Source organism: Hypanus sabinus, chromosome 8 (assembly GCF_030144855.1).
Source record: "Hypanus sabinus isolate sHypSab1 chromosome 8, sHypSab1.hap1, whole genome shotgun sequence".
In the NCBI taxonomy this organism is placed as follows: domain Eukaryota; kingdom Metazoa; phylum Chordata; class Chondrichthyes; order Myliobatiformes; family Dasyatidae; genus Hypanus; species Hypanus sabinus.
Window position 1 is genome coordinate 102,682,998 of NC_082713.1, and position 14,044 is coordinate 102,697,041.

Sequence of the window (14,044 nt, forward strand, 5' to 3'; positions counted from 1 at the left end):
CGTGTCAATGTCCTGCACTTGGGTTCTCCACCGTTGCCCCTTGTAACAGAACGAACTGGCCACGATGAACCTAACAGACACGGATCCTGTACGAGAGGTCCTGACCAGCCAAGGCTATCTGTTGGATGCCCATGATCAACTGCTTCGGGAGATCACAGACAACCTTCGGACGCTAACTATGAATGTGCAGAAGGTCAGTGAACGGATGGACCAGGTCTCTGCTTCGGCCTCCTCACCCCTCCAAGATCCCCAGCTCCCCAAACCGCTCTGCTCGGGATGGCTTCGGCCTCAGAGTCCACAATCCCATGCTCTCGAGAACCGTCTGTGCCCGAGCCCGAACCCTACGCCGGGGATCTAGGCAGGTGCCAGGCCTTCCTGCTCCAATGCTCCCTGGTTTTCGATCTGCAGCCACGCACCTATGCTTCTGACAGACCAAAGATAGCGCACATCTTGGGGTTGCTTCGTGGGGATGCCTTGGCTTGGGCAACCGTGGAGTGGGATAACCGGCAGGGGGTTTGTTCCTCCTACCCCTCCTTTGTCACAGAAATAAGAAAGGTTTTCGAGCAAGGACGCTGTGAGACGACTGCTTGATCTTCGCCAGGCTTCACGAAGTGTGACCAAGTATCCCACTGAGTTCTGGACATTGGCCGCAGACTCTGGGTGGAATGACGAGGCCCTACGGGAGGTGTTCCGACAGGGCTTCTCGGACCAGATAAAGGATGAGTTGGCCATGAGAGACGACACGGACTCTCTTGGACTCTATGATCTCGCTAGCCATCCGAGTAGACTACTGACTTCAGGAGAGTCAGAGAGAGAAGACCAGTCGCCCCCATCCTCGAGGAAGTCCCCAGTCCACCTTACCCACCTCAGCCAGGTCCCCTTCCCCAGCTGCTCGCCGTGCGGCTGCTGCTATCCCTGTCCCTACCCCTCTGAGGGGAGAACCAATACAGCTGGGACAGAACCGGCCCTCCCCAGCCGAACGGACGTGCAGGTGGAGAGCTAGGGACTGTTACTATTGGGGCCAACCAGGCCACTTCCGGGATACCTGCCCTCAGTGGCCAAAAGGGAGGGCACCAGTGAGAAAGGGAGCCATGGTGAGCCGACTGACGCTCCCTTCAGCACCCCAGACACAGATGCAGATCCCAGCAACCGTGAAATACCAGCACCAGTCTCTGTCCCTATCCGCTCCGGTGGATTCCGGTGCCGAGGGCAACCTGCTGGACAAGGAGATAGCCACCCAGGCCGGAATACCTCGTGAGCCATTAACCACGTCGCTGGAGGCCCGGGCCCTGGATGGAAAACTGCTTGCTCGGGTGACCCATTGTACGCCGCCCCTGACCTTGATTCTTTCCGGCAATCATCGGGAGGAAGTACGATTCAGCTTCATTCAGTCACCCCAAGCCCCGGTAGTCCTAGGGCACCCATGGCTGACCCAACTCAATCCCCAGATTGACCGGTCTACCGGGAGGATAGCCAAATGGAGCCCGTCCTGCCATATCAACTGCCTGTGGTCGGCCCTGTCTCCCAGAGAAGCTACTGTGACCCCACCTGTTTTGGAACTCCTTGACTTGTCCCGGGTCCCCAAGGAGTACCATGACTTACAACAGATGTTCAGCAAACAGCAGGCCCTTTCTCTACCCCTGCTCTGCCCATACGATTGTGCAATTGACCTTCTCCCCAGGGCTCGCTATCTACCAGTCGCCTGTATAACTTGTCCCGGCCTGAGAAAGAAGCCATGGAGAAGTATATCAGTGAGTCTCTCGCGGCGGGCATGATTTGACCCTCATCCTCCCTGGTGGGCACTGGTGGATCTCTCCGTCCCTGCATTGATTACCAAGGCCGGAGTCGTATCACCAATAAGAACAAGTACCCACTGCCTCTTATAAGTTCTGCATTCGAGCCACTTCATGGAGCCAACATCTTCTCGAAGTTGGACCTCCGAAACGCCTACCATTTGGCCCGGATAAGGGAGGGGGATGAGTGGAAGACAGCTTTCAATACCCCATTAGGCCACCGAGTACTTAGTCATGCCTTTCGGCCTCACCAATGCCCCAGCTGCCTTTCAAGCCTTGATTAACGATGTACTAAGAGACTTCATTAACCTCTTCGTGTTTGTCTACCTGGATGACATCCTGATCTTTTCCAGCAGTCCCCAGCAACACGTGCAGCATGTCCGTCAAGTCCTGCAGAGCTGGGGAAGAATAAATTATACGTAAAGGCGGAGAAATGCGAATTCCACGTCCCCTTGGTCAGCTTCCTAGGCTATATCATCGAGAGGGGACAGGTGAGAGCTGATCCCGAGAAGATCCGGGCTGTGGCGGAGTGGCCCAAACCCACCGACCGCAAGCAACTCCAACGGTTCCTGGGGTTTGTGAACTTCTGTCGCCGGTTCATCAAAACTGCAGCCAGGTGGCGGCTCCCCTCACCCGGCTTACCTCACCCACCACACCATTCTGCTGGAATCCCGAGGCTGACTCAGCATTCACCGACCTGAAGAGACGTTTCACCACTGCCCCCATCCTGGTTCATCCGGACCCATCCTGGCAATTCATCGTGGAATTTGACGCCTCCGACTCCGGGGTAGGAGCGGTCGTACCCCAACAGGCAAGTTCAGACAAAAAGCTGCACCCTGCACCTTCTCCTCTCGCCGACTGTCCGCCGCCGAGCGAAACTACAACGTGGGGAATCGGGAACTATTGGCGGTCAAACTAGCGCTGGAAGAATGGAGGGGGCAGAACACCCATTCGTGGTATGGACGGATCAAAAGAACCTGGAGTATATTAAGACCGCCCATTGGGCATTGTTTTTCGGATGTTTCCAGTTTACCCTCACAGGTAAAGAATCCAAGAACGGGAAGCCGGATGTGCTATCCCGTCAACATGACAGCAAGGAAGACACCAGTCCCAAGACGATCCTCCCTCCAACCTGCGTAGTGGGAGATCGAGGCGAAGGTAAGAGAAGCCCAGCGGGACGACCCCGATCCTGGAAGCGGACCCAGCGATCGCCTGTACGTGGCCGCCTCCGTCAGGCCTCGGGTCCTCCAATGGGGACACACACCCCGGTTTGCCTGCCACCCCGGGAGTGATCGGACCCTGGTTCTCCTGAGGAGATGCTTCTGGCCATCCATGGAGGGAAACACCCGCTCTTGTGTCTCGGCGTGTTCCATTTGTGCCTGAGTAAAGGCCTCTCATCAACCACCGGCGGGTCTACCTCGTCCTCTACCCATCCCTGGTGGCACATCGCTCTAGACTTCATCACCGGTCTACCCCCTTCCCGCAGAAACACAACTGTCCTCACCGTGGTAGACAGATTCTCCAAGGTGGTGCACTTTGTGGCCCTCCCTAAACTCCCATCCTCACAAGAAACCGCAGATCTTCTAGTCCGCCACGTCTTCCGCCTCCGCGGAATCCCCATGGACATTCTCTCCGATAGAGGTCCCCAGTTCATCTCGCAGGTATGGAGAGCCTTCTGTCGATCCCTAGGAGCAACAGCCAGCCTGTCATCTGGCTTCCACCCCCAGACGAACGGGCAGACGGAACGGGTCACCAAGACCTGGAGATAATGTTACGCTGCGTAATAGCAAACCACACGTCAACCTGGAGCGACCATCTCCCGTGGGTTGAGTACGCCCACAACTCCCTGGTGAGCTCTGCCATTGGGGAGTCCCAGTTCGAGTGCTCCCTTGGGTACTAACCCCCGCTGTTCCCCGCTCAGGAAGAAGAGATTGCGGTATCGTCAGTTCGGGACCATGTTGATCAGTGCTGGAAGATTTGGGAGGAGACTCGCACGGCCCTACTCAGATCGACAAACCAAAATAAGAAAACGGCCAACCGACACCGGACTCCAGCACCAGAATACTAACAGGGGCAGATGGTGTGGCTTTCGGCCAAGGACATCCCGCTCAAATGCGAACCTAGGAAATTCACCCCCCACTTCCTGAGACCATTCAAGGTCGAAAGGATTATCAACCCCATAGCGGTCCGCCTCACGCTGCCTAAGTCCATGTGTATTCACCCAACCTTTCCTGTGTGCCAGATAAAACCAGTCTCCGTCTGCCCGACTCATCGATAGCCATTCGGCATACACCATCCAACGACTGCTAGACGTGCGCCGTCAGGGCAAGGGCCTCCAATACCTGGTGGACTGGGAGGGGTACGGTCCTGAAGAGCGTTCCTGGGTCCCCTGCTCCTTTATCCTAGACCCTTCCCTCATCCAGGACTTTCATCGGGACCATCCAGACAGGCCTGGAGGAACGCCGGGAGGCTCCCATTGGGGGGTGGTGTGTGGGGGGTTCTGTCATGGTTCCGATTGGCCATTCCCCTTTAACACTTCTTTCTCCCTGATCATGCCCCAATTTCAGTTAATTGCTGCTAGTTACCAATTACTGTCAGAAAATGGGAAATAAAAATGAGGACGACCCTATCACAGGTTGCCAGTTCGTTGGAATCCTTGTGTGATACTTTGTTCCCTATTCCGATTGGAATCGGCAATTCTAAGTTCTGCCCTAGTTCTACAGAGTCCCTGTGAATCCCGTCTCCCTGTCAAGATCCCCTTGGTTTTCTGCTCTACGTTCAAGTCTACGACAGCCTCTCCAACTGAGTCCACGTGCCAGTGTCCTGCACTTGGGTTCTCCACCTTCGCCCCTTGTAACACAAACAGGGTGAGTATTTCAGGTTGAACAGGGTGTGTTGCAATGAGGAAATGAAGCCAACCCAAGTGCAGGACACAGGCACGGAGATTGAGTTAGGATGCTTCTGCAGACGTGAATGCTGAACAGTAAACAGGAGGGATCTTGTCACTGAGCCTTGACACAGAGACGGAGCTCCATAGGTACATCTTGAAACTGGAGCAAAACTTGGAACACACAGTTCTAAGCAGCTGAGAAACATTTATTACCACCCAGGCAAAACCAACGATCTGGTGACTAGTGGTTGTGACGCCAGGGTTCTTATGCTGCAGGTCTTGATGGAAATCAGGTGTGCCATCATCAAAGAGAATTAGAAGTGAATAGGAAGTTAACAGTCAGAACTGTGGCACAATCAAAGGAAATTAGGAGAAAGATAGGGAATTAACGATCGGGACTATGACAGTACCACCTCCCCACCCCCCCCACCCCAAACTAGTAGCCTCCAGGTGAATCGAAAAGCTTGTCCAGATTATCTCGATGGAAATCATAGATAAGAGATGAAGGAGCAGGGAATCCAGGAGCGTTCCTCCGGGCTATATCCCTCCCAATCAAACAGGTATTGGAAGTCCCTGCCTTGGCAGCACACATCCAGAATTCTCCAAACGGTGTATGCCGGGTGGGTGTCAATGATCCGGGCAGGTGGAGGGAGTTCAGCAGGAGGGCACAAAGGGCTGACAGACACAGGTTTCAACTGGGAGATGTGGAACATGGAATGAATGTGCACGGATCCGAGCAGATTGAGTCTGACCAACGAGAGGTTGAATGGTCATTCTCAATCTCGAATGGTCTCAGGTAGCGATGGGTGAGTTTCTTGGGTTCATTCCTGAGGGGAATGTCTTTTGATGAGAGTTAAACCTTCTGGCCAGGCCGATTATTTGGTGCAGGAATTCAATGGCAATCGGCAATCCTCTGGTTGCGATCGGCTGAGCGGAGCAGGGCCACACATGCATCCTTCCGGACCTTGCGGCACTGGCGGAGATGGGCCTGGACAGCAATGTCATCTTCATGTGCAGGAAACAGAGGGGGTTGGTAACCGAGGGAGCATTCCGGTGGCAGTGCTGACCAGGGAGTTGTGGGCATACTCGAACCAAACGAGGTGGGTGCTCCAGGTTGTTGGCAGTTGTGCAGTGCAGTGCTGCTTCCAAATCTTGGTTTGCTCATTCTGTTTGACCATTCATCTGTAGATGGAAGCCAGAAGACAAGTTTACCGAGGCTCCAAGGTCTTGCCAAAAGGGTCTCCAGACATGAGAGATGAACTGGGGGCCCCGGTCAACAATAATGTCAGAGGGAATCCCATGAAGTCGGAAGTCTTGATGGACGAGAAGGTCGGCTGTTTCACAGGCTGTAGGGAGTTTGGGAAGGGCAATGAAGTGCACGGCTTTGGAGAAACAGTCCACCACGGTGAGTACAGCAGTGTTCCCATGTGAAGGGGGTAGTCCAGTAATGAAGTCCAGCAAATGTGAGACCAAGGGCAGCTAGGAACAGGTAGGGGATGAAGCAACCCAGCAGGTGGTCGGTGGGAGGCTTTTTCGCGGGTGCAAACAGAACAGGCAGAGACAAAGGAATGGGCATCAGTGTCCACAGAGGGCTACCAGAAGGGACAGAATTCAATCGATTCCCCACTGGAGAACCTGAGACCAAACTGAGTCAGGCACGAAGAGGTGATTGGGGTCAGGTTGAGTCTATTGGGCCTCTTTGACTAGGGATTCGATCTCCCAGGTGACGGCAGCCACTACACAGGATGGTGGAAGGATGGTCTCGGGGTTGGGAAGGCCCTCCTCAGAGGCGTATTGACGGGAGAGAGCATCCGGCTTCCTGTTCTTGGACCCCGGACGATAGGTGAGTGTGAATCTGAAACGGCCAAAAAATAATGCCCAGCAGGCTTGGCAGGAGTTCAGGCATTTGCCGGTTTGGATGTATGCAAGGCTCTTGCGGTCCATCCAGATGTTCTGCTCCCTCCAGCCAGTGCCTCCACTCCTCCAAAGTGAGTTTGATGGCCAGGAATTCCCAGTTCCCTATGTGGTGATTTCGTTCGGCAGGGTACAGCCGGCGAGAGAAGAAGGTGCAGGGATGGAGCTTTTGGTCTGGGCCGGAGCGTTGGGAGTGGACCGTTCCCACCCCAGAGTCGGAGGCGTTGACCTCCACAATGAATTGGCGAGAGGGGTCTGGTTGAACCAGGATGGGAGCAGAGATGAAACACCTCCTCAGCTCTGCGAAGGCAGCGTCTGCTTCGGGGTCTCAGTGAAAAGGGGTCGTAGGAGAGGTGAGTCATGTAAGGGGCACTGCCACCCAGCTGTAATCTCTGATGAAGCAAAGATAGAAGTTTGTGAACCCCAGAAGTTGCTGGAGTTGCTTGAGTGTGGTGGGTTTTGGCCACTCTGCCACAGCCTAGATCTTTTCGGGATCCTCTCTCGCTTGCCTGCTCTCAATGATGTACCCCAGGAAAATGACAGAAGGGATATGAAACTTACACTTCTCAGCCTTCACAAATAGCTTGTTCTCCCAAAGCCTCTGCAGAACCTGACGGATACGGTGGATGTGTTCCTGAAGACTGCGAGAGAAGATTAAGATGTCATCCAAATAAAAAAAACAAAATGGTTAATAAAGTCCCTAATTTATCAGGGCTTGGAAGACGGCGGGTGCATTGGTGAGGCCAAATGGTATGACCAGGTATTTGAAGTGGCCAAGAGGGGTGTTAAAAGCTGTTTTCCATTCATCTCCCTCCTTATCCTGACCAGGCAGAACATAGAGAAGATGGTGGCTCCATGAAGGGGTTCGAAAGCAGAGTTGATAAGGGGCAGTGGATACTTACTCTTTATGGTAATGCTATTCAGGCCCCAGTAGTCAATGCAGGGGCACAGTGAGCCGTCTTTCTTCCCCACAAAGAAGAAACCTGCACCTACAGGGGAAGATGAGGTTCAGATAATGCCCGCCAGGAGAGAGTCATTTAGGTGAGCCTCCATTGCTTCCCTTTCTGGCCGGGACAGGTTATACAGCTGACTGGTGGGTAGAGAGGCTTTGGGGAGAAGGTTAATTGTGCAATTGTAAAGGCGGTGTGGAGGCAGGGAAAGAGCCCGTTGCTTGCTAAACACTTCTCTCAGATCGTGATACTCTGCTGGAACCTTGGATAAGTTGGGGGTTTCAGCGGCAAACAAGGTCGTGGTGACTTTCACAGGGGAAAGGGCCAACTGTAGACAAGTGGAGTGACAGAATGGACTCCAGCTGGTTATCTTCCCATTGGACCAGTCAATGTGGGGATTATGGCAGTTTAACCAGGGGTACCCAAGAACTATAGGAGCTTGAGGAGAGGAAAATAAGTTATTTGTACCTGCTCCCAATGGTTCCCGGAGAGAATAAGAGACGGGTGCTGTGCAGTGTGTGATTTGGGCCAGAAGTTTACCGTCCAGTCCCCGGGCTTCTAGAGGGATTCTCAATGGCTCCCAAGGAATTCCGGCCTGGGAAGTTATGTTTTCATCCAACAGGTTTCCCTCGACGCCAGAGTCTACTAGAGCAGACAGAGGCAGGAACTATTGGTTGTAATGTAAAGTAGCTTGGATCTGCATCTGGGTTCAAGGGACAGAAGGAAATGTTGTCTGGCTCACCAGGTGATGCACCATCAATAACTCTCTCTGAGACGTGAAGTCAAGATATCGGCTTTTATTGACTGAAAGAAGGAACAAGCAGTGAGTGACCACCATACTACATCCTGGAGACTGAGAGGCTGGGCTCAGGCCTCAATTGCCTTTATACCGGGGTCTGTGGGAGGAGCCACAGGAGCAGTCAGCAGGGGGCATGTCCAGACAGGTATATGTAGTTCACCACACCAGGGTCCCCCCCTTTGGCTGAAGGGGACAAGGAAGTGGCTGGACTGGTTTCAATATAGACACACACCCGCTCTCAATCTCTGTAGTCGTTCTGTGGGGAAAAGGAGGTTCTGTCCCAGCTGCATGGGTTCCTCTCCCAGGGTGGTGGAAATGGTCGGGCTGGGATCTACTCTAGGAGCAGGAGTTGGGGGGTCTTATGCTGGTGGGAGATGGTAATGAGTGCCATTGAGTGGACAAAGGCGGTGGATGTCCAGTTCTTTCCCTATGGCGATGATTGTCCAACCTGGTGGCTAGGGAGATGAAGGAATCCAGGCTGTCGGTGTCATCTCTTGCCGCCAACTCGTCCTTCACCAGGTCACTGAGTCCATTCTGAAATAGCCTTTGGAGTACCTCATCCTTCCACCCCGAATCGGCTGCTAACATCCGGAACTCCACAGAATATTCAGCAAAACTGCGTGAGCCCAGAGGGAGAGTGAGTAGACGCTTAGCAGTATCTTTACTGTGGACAGAGTGGTCAAAGATCTTCCTCATTTCTGTGATAAAGATGGGGAGAGAAGAGCAGATATCCAGTTGATTATCCCAAACAGCTGTAGCCCATGCTGAGGTACACAACAACTCCATGATACAAGCTATCTTTGACTTTTCCATGGAGTACGTGGGTGACTGCTGTTTGAACACTAAGAAGCATGGCATTGCCTGGCACTTCCTCAAATCCCCAGTGTAGTGTTCTGGTTCAGTTGTGTGCGGCTCTCTTGACGGAAGGGTTGCTGACACATAGGGGGTTGCCACTACAGACTGTCTGGATTGGTTTGACTGAGTTCCAGGAGAGGATGGGGTAAGATGAGTGGATACAGGGTCCACCTGGTCATCAATCTCCATTATGTTAGCAGCCAGGGAACAGAGGTTCTCCATGACATCCCAGAGAAGATAATCTTACAGACCCAGTAGGGAGCCTTGGCAGGCGAGGGCTTCTTGGAGGGTATTCGTGTCCGCTGTGTTCATTGTGGCCAGATCGTTCTGTTGCAATGAGCGAATGAAGTGAACTCAAATGCAGGACATAGGCATGGAGACTGAGTTAGGATGCTTACGCGGACGTGAATGTTGAGCAACAAACAGGAGGAATCTTGACATGGAGCCTTGACATAGAGAGACGGAGTTTCATAGGTACACCTTGAAACTGGAGCAAAACTTAGAACACATGATCCTAAGTGGCCGGGAAAAGTTAATTACCACACAGGCAAAACCAACAATCTGGTTGTAACGCCAGGGTTCTTGTGTTGCAGGTCCTGATGGAAACCAGGTGTGCTGTCATCAAAGTGAATTAGAAGCAAGTGGGAAATTAATGGTCAGAACCACGGACCAATCATAGGAAATTTGGAGAAAGAGAGGGAATTAATGATTGGGACCATGACAGGGTGAGCATTTCAGATCAAACAGGGTGAGCATTTCAGATCAAACAGGGTGAGCATTTCAGATCAAACAGGGTGAGTATTTCAAGTTGAACAGGGTATTTCAGGTTGAACATAAGTATTTCAGATCAAATAGAGAGTGTTTCAGGTCAAACCGGGTGAGTATTTCAGGTCAATTTAACCCCAAAATATTCATCAGAACCTGAAACTTTATGTTAATGTCTCTCTCCACAGCTGTTGCCTGAGCAGCTGAGTGCAGAATTCTGTTTATTTCTCATCTCAAAGCTACACTTCGATAACAGTGGTTAGTCAGATTCATCAGCTGAGTTGCTTGAAACTTCCTTAACTCTATTTTTTTTTGGTCTGCAGACTGTTCGTTAAACGTTTGCCAATTAAACTAAATAATGGTTGTATAAATGACAACTTGGAAGATGTATTTTACATACACCAGAATATATTATTGACACAACGGGAGCTATAGATAGATGATACCAACACGAATAAAACTTACAATTACCATAATTAACCTCCCACCAGGATCATTATGAAGCCACAGTGAAAAAGGATCTTGACAAAGGTTTACAAAAGTTCAACCAACCCTGTTTGACTCGGGCTTCAAGTGCCACACTGATCTCAACAAATCACCACCGTCCATTCATGTTGTTTTTACTTTCAATACCAGGAATTTCTGAGCAAAACTAGAGGCAAAGCCTAGTCCTGTTCTCTCCCAGTCCACTACTGGCAGACCAAGGAAACCATCATGATACAGCATGGAAGCAGGCCATTTAGTCCACTACACCCATACTGACCTGTGAGCACATGTCTGTAGTAGAGACAAAGTTGGCTTTCTATGACATCCTGATGTTCAAACTTGGAGGAAATCTGATTTTGGTTGTTACAGTGCAATGCATTATTAGGACCGTATCTAACAACTGGACCATTAACTCAGTTCCTGGGGAAATAAGCAACAAACATTATTTCAGTAAAATTGATAGGCATACAATGGCATAGCAAATTTTAAGCTGAGAATCTGAGTGCACAAGTTAAAATGAAACATTATCATATCCAGGCAAGTGCCCTGGGACCGTTACGATGCCACCTTCCCATAACCCATTCACCATTTTCTTTCTGCTTGAATTTCCCTCCATTCATCACTCTATCTTTGACTTTGCTATGCATGGCCTTGCCACCTCCCCTCTCACTGAAATTTCAGAGGGAAGAGTAATGACAGTGCTTCTACCACTGGAGAGCCGAAAGTAAAACAGTCACTAATGATAATTACAAAGAAAAGGAAAAGCTTCCAAAGCCAGAGATGGAAGTGCAGGATGGTGGGGGAGCTCTTCAGGTCAGGTAGCAACTGTGCTGGAAAACAGACTCTGAACGTTACAGGACAAAACCTTTCAACTGTATTTCTGTGTCTCCAAACCCAGTGCAATGTTTCCAAACCCTGGAAAGTGTCTTCAAAACCCATGACAGTATCTCAAAACCCAGGGCAATGATTCTAAATCCAGGGCAGTGTCTGCATGTGGAAGGCAGAAGCTTTAACCAAACATTTTTAAAGTGGGCATTAGATAAATTCATGAAGAATAAGGAACTTAAGTATAAACCAGAAACCAAAAAGAAAAAGCTGTAAATTGTGGTAACCTGAAAAGAAGGAACAAAATACAAAATCTCCAGCAGATCAGGAAACATTCTGAGAAACAGAATTAATGTTTTCAATTAGTGATTTTTCATTAGAATTAATTAAGTTAGTAATAAACCATGCAAAGATAAAGATGAGCTTTATATGTCAAAAAGTACAGTGAAATGCATTGCCTAGGTCTCTTTAAGTTGCAGAGGAGAGATGAACAACGAGACAGCAAAGGGTATATTTATGTTTGGAGACACTTTGCTGAGTTTGGAGTTTGATCTAGAGATACCACAGGGTAACTAGCTCTTCCGGCCCAGCAAGCCCCCACTGCCCAATTACCCCCATCTGACCTACTGACCCAAAGGGTCATCTGAATGTGGCAGACAACAGGAGCACTGACACGGCCACGGGGAGAGCATACAAGCTCCTTACAGAGAGTGGTGGAATTGAACCCGGGTCGCTGGTACCGTAAAGCGCTGTGCTGACCACCACATTGCTATGTTTGTGATAGTGTAGAGACCGATGAAGACTGATTGACACAAAGGGCTTTTGCTTTGCTTCTGGATCCCGGCATGTTTACTCACTTGGGTCTCTTCGTTTAATTTAGTTATTTTCTTGGTATGGAGACTTGGCGAGTGAGACCAGTATTTATTGTCCATTCCTCATTGCCTTTAAATTGAAATCTGGTTGCTAGGCAATTTCAGAGAACATCCCATAATTGGGTTTGGGTCATTTAGTGACTTCAGCTGAGCAGGGATGGCAGAATTCTGACCTGAAAGCCATTAGGGAACCAATTGGATCTGCAGACACCTTTAAGCTAGTGCCATCTCCACTTGCGTCAATCAGTCTCGCCTGGTCTCTACCCTATCACATACCAGGCGGTGAAGCAACATGCCACTCTGGCCCCATAAACATAACCAAATGCTAATCCCCTGAGGCAACCAAGGATGGGGCATTGATTTGTAATGTCAAGGTCACCCAAGACGAACCTGATCAGGGTCTTAAATCGAAAGAGTGACAGCTTGTATCTTTGCATCTACAGACGCTGACCGACCTGCTGAGTTCCTCCAGCACCTTGTGTTTTGGTCTAAATTAAACAATGCATTTAGAAGTTAGAGGGAGATTTGATGATTTTCACAATGTTATACAGGAAGAAACTCACTCTACTTTGGTGAAGTCTAGGAATGGAGGAACAGTTGAATAATAAGAGTTAAGCCTGCCAGAATGGTCAAAGTTTCAAGCTCTCTTCATGGGCTTGGTAGATGATTGTAACCAGCTATATTGAGGATGATGGTAAAAAGCAGGTTTAAGGAGTTAAGGTAAGCCAATTAACCCAGGACAATATCCATGTTCCTTTCAGGGTTCATCACCAACAGTCCTGTTGTTGGTAGTGGCATTTTAAAACAGGAATTGTAGTGCATTCACTGGTTAACTCAGAAATATTCAGCAGCTCGGCCATAAAGCGGTGGCTATAATCTAACCAGATTTGAACACTGCTGCTAGCATTTTGCATACATGTTCAATCTCAGCAAGTGCAGATTTTTTGATGGCTGCCATGCTGTTTACAAAGTCAATGATGCAGAGTCACAGCTTAATAACTTGAGGGTGGGAGTGCCTTTCATGTTTAATTCTATGGCCTACTCTTTGCCCACTTACTGCGCTCTGCAGCTCTTTGACAATAGCTCTGACCAAATTTATTCCATTTGTCCTGAGGTAAACTGGCTTTGGTGCTGATAGTGACTAACCTGGAATGAGTGAATTGTAATGTTCCTCATCCTGTTTATTCTTCATTTGAAAGCAATGCAGCACTGGAGTCAGGCAAAAAGAATTTGTAATTGTAATTAGCAGCACCACTAATGGGATGCTTACAACACCTGAGCTCAAAGGTCTGAATTATGTAAATTGACTTTCATTTTAATTCCCAGCAGACTTCCTGTGCAGAAATCAGTCACTTAGGAAGCTAAAGCTGGAATTTTTGTGCAGAAAACAACAACTTAGGAAGCTAAAGCTGGAATGAAGTGAGAACTCAAAAGGAAGGGAATTTTGGGATCAGTATTTTTACTGATCCTAGAGTTACGGAGCACTGCAGCACAAAAACAGGCCATTCAGCCTATCTAGTCTGGTCAAACTGTACCTCTGCCTCGTCCCATTGACCTGAAGCATTAGTCTCCACACCCCTCCCATCCAAGTATTTATCCAAATTACTCTTAAATGCTGAAATCAAACCTACATCTACGAATGCATTTACATCTGGGATCAGAATGACCTTGGCATTACGTACCAGTGCAATGTCCTTGATTGCCGTTGGGGGATTAGCATTTGGTCATCTTTGCAGGGCCAGACTAGTCTGGTCTGGAGGCTGCAATGCACATGATTGAAAAAGAGTTGTAGATTCACCCAGTTCCACCCTCGGAACAAATATCCTCACCTTTCAGGACATCTTCAAAAGGCAATGACTCAAGAAGGCAGCATCCATCATTAGGAACCCTCACCA

General features: G+C 49.8%; 1 long non-coding RNA gene across 1 annotated transcript; it reads right to left on the reverse strand.

The window, feature by feature from the left end:
- Positions 1–8,378: 8,378 nt before the first annotated feature.
- LOC132397788 (uncharacterized) lies at positions 8,379–13,362 on the reverse strand. Its single transcript, XR_009513447.1, has 3 exons — positions 13,296–13,362; positions 10,730–10,872; positions 8,379–9,044 (listed from the first exon to the last, which is right to left on the reverse strand). It is a non-coding gene; the product is annotated as an uncharacterized LOC132397788 (long non-coding RNA).
- Between the last annotated feature and the right edge of the window lie 682 nt (positions 13,363–14,044).